Below are 10,289 nucleotides of genomic sequence, written 5' to 3'. Positions count from 1 at the left end.
AGTCACAGAGGTTGAAAATAGATAATTAATCAGCATTTAAGTACCTTATAATCTGTGAAGTGAACCAGATCAGGCTAGACTGGAAGCAATGTGAAGCATTGCAGGGGCTCAGGACTCGGGGACCCTGCTTCTAGTCAGCTACCCTGTTTCCCTGAAAATAAGACCTAGCCGGAAAATAAGCCCTCACGTGCTTTTAGGTGCCAAAACATGGCACCTTGGCATACTGAATATTTTAAGCTGAAAGAGTGTGTGGAAAAAGCACCCTTCTCCCGAAACAGGTCATAAAACCCTCATGTGAGGGGTGCGTGCCCTCCATATCCCGGAGGAATCATGCTAGGGCTTCTTCTCTGGCTAGGTTTTATTTTCAGGGAAACATGGTACTAATGAGTCCTATGACTTCCTACAGCACCTTGATTTCTCTGTGACCCAGTTTCCATATGTGCAAATTGAATTTGTTTCTCTCAGTATCTCCCCAATCTCATTTAGCAGAACGACCATCACTCATGATGCAAGACAGACCAGGGCCGTACATAGGATTGCTGTGGCTTTTTTCTGAACCAAAGAAATACCATGTACTGGGAGACCTGATGGTTTCCTTCTTCTTAATCTTTTTCAATTCTACCAAGTACTCCCAGAGTGACAAGTTATATGGGAGTTGACCAGGGCTGCTTTTCTCTCATTCTATCCTACCCCATCCTATCCCATGCCATCCCATCCATTCATGTCTCCATTTATTTTTATATTTAATTCCCATAGTACTAAAGGAAGCTTCTCTGAGAATGTCAATTAGGCAAGTAGCAAACTGACCAAGTGACAAAACATACCTTTAAGGTCTGACTTGGCTTGAGCTCTTCACCAGTTCCTTAAATGTACTTAGAATTGAGCCATTTAGTTCATCTGGCTGGTTGACAATTGACCCCTTAGTAGTTATTCTTTGTCATAGGGTTTCTCTTCATTCATCAAACATCCTGTGCGTGTAATTGGAAATAAAGGAGCACTTGAGAATGGATTTAGATAACTATAGGTACCTTTAAATTTGCAAGATACTCACAAACAGGGGAATGCAAATTGAAAAAGAATGAGGTGATACAGAGGGTTGAACTTCTGATTCAAAGAAGATGAGACTTTACCAAAGAAAGCAGAAGGGTGGAGTTGTGTTTCCTGTTCAAGAACTGGCTGAGTAGTGTAGTTGACAGGCCATCTGAAGAATGCTTCACAGCAGGAGGAGGACTGCACTGTGTGCAAGACCCAACCTCACCATACAGTACACATTACCTCTGGACTCAAACCCAGGTCCCTGTAAACCTCAGCTGTAACTCGGCTCCCAGCCAGACTGATTCCTGTAATATTACTCACTGTGATATACCATTGGCTAATTTTATTATTTTTCAAAAATAGGAAGTGAACTGATAGCCAATTGCTAAGGAAAGCCACACTGTCCCCATTCAGTTATTCAGTCCGGTGTGTCATGGGAGGTGTGTAGTGTGCTGAGGAAGCAACGAAACAGCAGGGGTTTGATACTCAAACGTTCTTGCACTCTAGGTTTTGGTTCTGTTGTTATTACTGTTGTCCTTATTTCTGTTTTGCCATCAATGGTGGTAGAGGTTATTGGATAGGCTTTGGCCAGCTCTCTAGGGCTGCTGCTTTGCCCAGTGACTGTATCTTTCCTGTCAACATGCTGATCATACTTGGAAATTATGAGTCAGTGAAATGTAGCTGTGAGCAGTGGGGGTGGGTAGATTATGAGGGAAAGTGCAGCCAAGACTTCCTGTATCAACTCAGGGTCATTCTCTTTGGGGGAAGATAGGGACTCACTATGGCAATAGGAACACCCATATTCCCCTGGCATTTGCTGTGGACAAAATGCATTTAGGGAGAGTATGGGGAACAAATGAAAAAAGGAAACAGATTTAAACTTTTTGCAGTTGTCAGGGTGGAGCTTTGAGAGCCATGTTATAATACCACTGTTATTGACAACTTCAACTTGCTACTACTTGGTGAGACTCATTAACTATTCACATCTGTCTGCCCTCATTCAACTCCTAGTAAGCGCAGCTACCGTCCTATTTAAAATAATAGAGTGAGATGGGTAACATTACTGATTTAACAGGAAATTAGAAGACTTACATCCACAGAGCTTAGGTAATTGACACCAACAGCACTTTTCTTGTAATTTATGTACTATGATTGATTTCATTCCCCATCTAGTCCTAAAAGAATCTCTGAAGCATATTTAGTCAACAGATTACTGTGCAAAGGAATTAAATGAGTATTGCCTGGCTTGCTATCTATTCCAGAGCTGGCGAAAAGTTTCTAAGTGGTTTGGAGCTCAGGAGTCGGTTTAAAATTATAATGCTAATATAAGAGTTCGGCCTCAGAGTGTATCTTTGTAAGTGACAACTGAAGAAATCTTCTTACTGATAACAAGGACACACTTACAAATGGGTCATTTATTTATACTTTTAAGAGTATTTTTATAAACTATATATGGATATGTATTCCCTAGAATACTCTAAAATACATTCACTTACCTGTAATAGTGCTGTTATAAATGACCCATTTTCAGATGTCCATTCAGTGTGGTATTTGCATCATAATATATGACCATGCTGTATGCTCCCCAGTCCCCTCCCCGGTATAATTAACAATGCTGAGTACACGACATTTGATAAATGAGGAAGAAACACTAAATAAATCCTTGTGTTCCACCCTGGAAATCTCATAAAACAATGGCAAAATAGAGGCAGTAAATATAAAGTGTTCAAGTAAATCATGAGTATCATTTTTTGGCTCTTTATTTAGCAGAGTAGGCATGGTCTGGGATCTACCTGCCTATTTCTCTAGTTTCTTTTACCACTTGTGTCCCCTCCTATGACTTTTGCTCAATCATGTGGAGCACTGCAGAGTCCCTCATGCCCATAGCCCTTCTTCATTTACCTGGCTGCTGCACTGGCTCTTGCTTCTTCCTGGCATGTCCTTCTTCACCTAGAAATTATTGCTCGTCCTCCAAAATTCAGTTCAAGGGTCACTGCATCCAAAATCCCTCCATGATTTCACAGTCTCCTTCAAGTCTTCCTCCTCTGTGTTCTCTTAGCAGCCTGTGACTGAGCCCATCCTAACCTTCATCACACAGTATTATTCATGTGATTTACTCATTTATCACTCTATCAGACTGGAAGTTCCTTGAGGGCAGCGATCATGAGTCGGTTAACTGTGATTTGCAGTATCTATAACAACATGACACAGAATGGTGGTTGATAAATGTTTCCAAATGATTTGTGAATGTAGTGCAACTCTTTGAAAGGCCAGGTTTATGTGATGCCACCATTTTCAAGTTAAACCTAAAATTCAATCCTAAAAATTTTTCACACACACACACACACACACACACACACACACACACACAATTACAGATGAGCATGCGGTTTTATCAGTGAATATCTACGCTGTCAAGCTGGTTAAAATTCTCTGAGACGTTTTACCTCAGTGTGCTTAGGGCATCCCAGGTGAAGTATAGTCCGAGTCAGAGTTCTTGGATTCCCACAAGGGCGAGGGTCCCCAGGAATAACTGGGCTCAACATTCCTCACTGTAAAGACCAGGGAACAACGTGGCCTGGAGGTCTAGAGATGTCGAAAGCATGGAATGGGCACCCTCAGCCTCGCAGAAGGATCAGCTTGCGACTACCATTCATCCATCCTCATTAGAAACTCCTCACCGCTGGCTGAGGTTAGAAAGCTAAAAATGACATTTCTCAGAGGCCCTTGCAGGTAGGGTTCCAAGAATCAGATAAACCTGAGAGACTTTAATTTGAAGTCAGAGATGCAGGGTTGTGGTGGAGGTGGCCTGGTTCTGGAGCTGGCAGCTGAGCTGTGACTTCCTGACCCGGCAGAAGCTCCTGCACTAATGGAAATAGGCTTCCCCTGCGGGGCAGTGGCGTTGGGTCTAGGGGCTCAGAGTTGTGCCTGGGAGATCACAGCCTTGAGCAATGCTTTTCAAACCGTAGGTAATGAAATCTATTTAGTGAGTTGGCACAAGCATTAAAATAAGAAAGAAGAGGAGGCCAGCTGAGTGGCTCAATTGATTAAGAGATGGCTTAAGAACAAGAGCTCTAGCAATAGGGCCGCCGGTTCTATTCCCACATGGGCCAGTGATACTGCGCCCGAGCTGAGCTGTCGCTGAGCTGCCAACAGGTGGCAGGATGGCTCAGCTGGTGTAACAACAAGATTGCCTGGTCGATGGTGGTCTATGCCCACCCACAACTAAGACTGAACTCTGGCACCTTGAGCTGAGCTGCCACCCAGATGGCTCAGTGGATAGAGCGTGCCCTCTTGACAACAAGGCTGCCAGGTTCGACTCCTGCATGGGATAGTGGCCATGCCCACCCGAAACTAAGATTGTAACATAGCACCTTGAGCTTAGAGGCCATGAGCTTCCAACAGGAAGCCAGATGGCGACTGGCGCCCTCTACAACGAAAATTGAAGAACAACAATTTGACTGGTCCCCTTCCCCGATTCCCCAACACTGTTCCCCTCCCCCAATTCCCCAATAAAATCTTTAAAAAAAGAAAAGAAAGAAGGAAGGAACAGAAGGAAGGAAGAGAGGTAGTAAGGGGGAGAGAGAGAGAAAGAGAAAACAAGAAAGAAAAAAAGAAAGAGAGTAGAGTAAAATGGATAGAAAAAACATCCAAGTGCATTAACCCTAGTCAAATTTAATTTGTTTTATGCAACTTGTATTCCAGTTTTACATGTGTGTGCGTACATTATAATATATGTGTATTCTGAGTCATAAAATATATGTCTAGCTATGAGTTTCATCACAAATTCCAGAATATCTGGCTTAGAACTTTACCTCCAGCGTTTTCAATAATCTTCTTAATCCCTTCCTGTTTAAACCATCCAGAGGGATCTTTGTTATCTGCAGAATATCTGTTCTGCTGTCTATCTGGCGGCATAAATGTATACAGATTTTCTTTTTTTACGATGTGAGTTGCAGAGAGAGATACATAGCATTGTACTTCGACTGACAGCTTCCTCCCATGGTTTTCTAAGGTATTCCTCAATACCTTCTTTAATAAGGACAAGATAAAAGCGTAAGATGTAAGTGTTTGGGGGTTTCAGACTTCTCCTGTGTATACAGCATTGCCTGGTGACCACAAGAAGAAATTTGCACTTGAGCCATCCTAACGCACTCCTCGGGAGCCCCTTCCTCTCCTGGCCCAACTTGGTGAGAAGGGGCTGGGGCTCAGGGAGGCCAGGCCACACCCATATGCTTCTGGGTAACACAGCTCAGAAGGGGTATGTCCAGAACGGGCCGGGCTCCAGGTGTCCTGGGAGGGACAAACCCAAGGTGACCATAAGGGTAGTAAAGGTAGGTGTTGAGTGTGGTAGTGCTGCAAAATATTTTAGATATGACAAAGAGGCAGAATAAAGATATGACAGCAACCTGGAAAAGGAAAATTTTCCGATGATCAAGACAGGAACAGATTTAAACACTTTCTAAATTGTTGCTCTTGGCAAAAAGTCAGGTGACCGTCCAGGATCAAAATATTAGGTACCCTAACAATTCTCCTGATTCTTCTTAATTAACTTAATTCTTTCTTTATGCCTGTCTTGACCTAGGAGCCTTGTTTTCCCCCCACGAAGGGGAACTAAATAGCTGGGGAACAGAGGTAGAAGAGAGAGATTTTTCTCTTTGTCCTTTCACGCCATTTGTGTTTATTCTTGCACACAAGTATTACCTATTCAAAATCAAATTAAACAGCTCCCAGCACTACTCCCTGATCCATATTCTCAGCTGATGGCTCTGTGTTTTACTTCAGTGAGAAAACTGAGCCATCCAAAGACTTTCCGCAGACTCCCATAGTCAGCCATGCCTAACATGGTGCCTGAAATGTAGCAGTCAACTTCCTAAGTGTATGCTGAATGACAAACAGGCTTTGTGCAGCCTCCCAGGGTTCCATCCTTAGCCTTTCTTGTAAGACCTCCTGGTCTAGTCTCCACATGCTGTCCTGTCTACACAATGTCCGTTTCTATGGTTGGTCCGAGACATCCTGTCCCCACCCCCAAGCCTAGCCATTAGCATCCTAACCATTTTTCGGTACAGTTCCTTTCTCACCTCTCTGTCAAGTCTTTTCTATCCTTTCCAAGTCCTCAGCCAATTCCTCTCCTTGTAACACCTAGATATTGTTTAGGGCTTAGAATGACCTCAATAAAATGAATGAGAGTTGGAGCTTTCTTTCACACCATTTTGCAGCTCCCTTAACACTTAGTCACAGTGCCTACACATAGCTCAATAAATACCTTTTGACTGGCTGAGGACATCTTTATAAATTCATGTAAAATTCAACGACTGGGAATACTGTGGGAGAAGTGGGGCCTAAGTTCCCTCTTCCCCAGTTATCCTCATGGAAATCTGAATTTCTTAAATGAAATTTAAAAGAGCCTCAGGCTCACTCGTCTTATTACCGCCAAGTGTTAATTACGTGTGGAATCTAAGGGGACTTCCATGTATGGATTACAAGGGATATTATGAGGGGACATTATGAAAGGCAGCTGTACAGCAGGCAGACATTCTTTCCTGAACTTTCAAAGACCTACTGTTCTCTAATTTGCTTTTGGGAGCAAAGTCTTTATTCTCATACATTTTATTTGTGCTTATTGTAAAAGGAGAGACTATTTCTGAGAAAAACGCTGTGTCTGATTAGTTCTTTGCATTGTTAGGATTCAAAAAAATAACAATGGGAGATTTTCAATTGTTTTTTTCTGAACTACAACTGCTAAGACATATCTCCTGACATTGCTGTCTAGACCTTCATCTAGCCCAAACTAACCAGTAAGTGTGTAAGAGTTCCTAAATACTTCTAAAATATCGATTATTTCTAAAACAACCTTAACTTCATGAGTGACCACGAAGCAGTAGAATAAACCAGACAGATTATTGTCTATCCTGAGTAGTTGCTTGAGGGGGTACTTTCGACAACTTCAGCTTTTATTCCAACTTCGTTATCAGTGGTCAAAATAAGACTGGGTTGCCTTTGAAAGCACTTTCCAGCTCTATAAAGAAAATCACTCATTCTTTTATAGTCACACATTTTTTTTTTTTTTACTCTTAATCTAAACTGTATGAGCTTGATCATGCACCTTATTCACCAGATTTGGCACCAGATGATATTGAACTGTTTCCCCAAAATCAAATCAAACAATGGACATTTGCTAACATTAAAACTACTTTGTCAAAGCAAGATGATCCAGGCCCTGAAACATCAAAAACTTTTATTAGAAAGAAGCCCTTTTAAGACTTAAAAGTCCCAAGTTCTAATCCCAGTAATCAGCTAGGTGACCTTCACCAAGTCATTCAAACTTTCTAGGGGCTAGTTTTGAAATTACACTTGTAAAAATTTGATATTTATCTACTGTGCCAGTTAATTTTGTGTGTCAATCTGACTCGGCCACGGTGCCCAGATATTTGGTCAAACATTATTCTAGCTGTTTTTGTGTGGGTGTTTTAGATGCGATTAACATTTAAATTGGTGGGCTCTGGAGTAGAGCAGAATGCTCCCCATAATGTGGGTGGGTTTCATCCTCTCTGTTGAAGCCCTGAGTAGTAAAAAACACTGACCTTCCCCAAATGAGAAGGAATTCTGCAGCCAGATGGCCTCTGTGGACTTACATAGCATCAGCTCTTCCCTGAGTCTGCAGCCTGACAGCCTACTCTTTAGATTTTGGACTTGCCAGTCTCCATAATTGCATGAGCAATTCCTTAAAATCTATCTATCTATCTATCTATCTATCTATCTATCTATCTATCTATCTATCTATCTATCTATCTATCTATCTACAAACATACACTTCCTATTGGCTTTGTTTCTATGGAGAACTCTGACTAATACATCCACCTCTAAGAAATACAGGCAGTCACGTAGGGAACAGTGCCTGCCACAGGCCTGGATCATGGCATCTGCTTAGGAAGTATCAGTTTTCTTTCCTTTTTCCTCCCCTTTGCTCTTTGAGCCTCAGTTTTGTTACATGGAAAATGAAGAGGTTAGACTCATAGGATGATTTCTAAAGCTGCTTCCAACTTTGAAAGTCTTATGTATATATGAAACTAATTACTTGGACCGTAACATTCAAATACAAGTCATGGCCAAGTTGGGTATCTGAAAAGAAAGAAAGGCATGGGGGTGTACCCAGACTATTTATGTAGAAACAAGTCCTTTCTGGGGTATGCAAAGAGTTAGGGGGACTAAAGGGGAACTCCTGGTAGCACTATATATATTCTTATAAGCCCAAATGCTTTCTCAGTGGTTGGGGAAAGCAAAGTGCAATCTCTTACTGTATGCAGAAGTAACTGGGGAAAGTACCTACTTTACCTGTTAGGGCTTTTATGTGTGTCTGTGCACACACTGGAAAGAGGAGAGTCATTTGACAGGTTCTAAAGAAACTATGGGATCAGGTTGAACAACTCCACTAACCTTCAACCTTTGAAAATGTAGGTTCTAATATGGTATTTGCTAGAAGTAGAAAAGCAGTACCCCAAATTGTGTTTTAACTATATTCTTAGCAATTGACTAGAAAAGTTCCCTAGCGTATTTTAGGACAAAAGTGTTATTACTTTTTTCAACTGGTGAAGTGGCTAGATATTTAAACATATAGAGTACTTTGGGTCTTTGAGTCTTCAGATGAAATAGTTAGAACTATCCTTTGTAGGCTCTATGGTGCTATATAAGCATAAGTGATTATTATTCTTATAATACACACTCAAGTGATACCCATAGTTTGAGACTCAAGTGAAAGAGTCTGGCTAAGAGGGCCTCCTTCCCAACATTTTGTTCCATATATTCTTTCTGGCACAAATCAGGAGCCTTTGTCATGTAGGCCAATGAGCAAAGTTAGCAACTGCTCACACAGCTTGAATTGAGAGGCTCAGACAAGGCTCCCTGCTCATCAGTCCAACTGCCCACAGCCTGCCTCCTGGGCTCTGGGCCACCAGGCTCTACCCTACTCTACTCCATGATGCTTCCAGTGCCACGTTAGGCACAGTTGCTGTCACAAGAGTTCGCTGCTTAAAAAGATTCAATGCAGTAGCCTATAAGGTAAAATGGCCTATAAGGTAAAATCCACACAATATCTCATAACATATGAGGCCTTTGAAAAATAATGCTTTCGCTTATTTCTCCAGTTTCATCTCTACTGACCACCCTTTTACGATTCCATTTTAGGCTCCAGTCTATAAACTTGCATTCTCAAATTTGGTATTTATCCTGCAAATATTTAATGCATGCCTATTAATGAGTGTCAGGCACTGTTCTCAGTGCTGGGGATATATCAGTAAATAAAACAGAGCCTACATTGTACGGGGAGATAGAAGATAGACACTATGCAGCATGTTAGCAAGGGATGAGGACTATGGGAAGATACAGAGCCTTAGTTGTGCTGGGAATGAGAATGGGGCATTTTGTATAGGGGGAACCAGAGTAGGCCTCTCTGAGAAGATAAGGGAAAGTTTCAATTATGCAGCATTGTTGTAACATAGCTATAGGGAGCAAACCATGCGAACATATTGGAGAATAGCTTTCCAAGCAGAGGCAATGGCTACCTCAAAGGTCTAGAGACAGGAAGTGACTATTGTGTTTGATAAACAGCAGAGAGGCCGGTGTGCTGGTATGCAGTGAGAAAGCCAGAGAGTAGAAGGAAATTAGGTGGGCAGTGGGACTATATATGGTAAATCTTGAATGCCACTGTAAGGACTTTGGCTTTGACTCTGACATGGAATTAACTCCCTGCCCAGGGTTCCCAGGCCTTCTATAATCTGGTCCCTTTATAAATTCATACCACCTTCCCCCACCTCTCAGCAGTTCAGCCATATTAGACCACTTTTTCTTCTTCTACTACCCCAACTCTTCCTACCTTAAGTCTTATATGCCATTGGAGGGTTTTATGCAGGGGAGTGGCATGATCTGACTTATGCTTTCAAAGGACCCTTCTAGCTACTGTACTGTGAACAGACTGAAGTGTAGAAGTGGGGAGACCAGTTGAGAAGCTGTTACAATAGTCAGGTGAGAAAGGATTATGCTTTAAACCAGGGTAACAGCAGTGGAAATGGTAAGAGGCAGTCAGATTTGGGATCTATTTTAAAAGTAGAGCCTATAGGGTTTGGATGTGGAGTCCTTCAATATTCAGGGAACAGAAAATGGGTAGAGTGGAGGAATCAGTAAGGCGATTGGGACAGTGCAGTCATTAAGTGAGCAGAAAAAAAACCCACACAAAAAACAAATAGTAGGGGGCAGTA

The sequence above is a fragment of the Hipposideros armiger genome, unplaced genomic scaffold, assembly GCF_001890085.2.
Source record: "Hipposideros armiger isolate ML-2016 unplaced genomic scaffold, ASM189008v1 scaffold_631, whole genome shotgun sequence".
NCBI lineage: Eukaryota > Metazoa > Chordata > Mammalia > Chiroptera > Hipposideridae > Hipposideros > Hipposideros armiger.
This window is presented reverse-complemented; position numbering follows the sequence as displayed.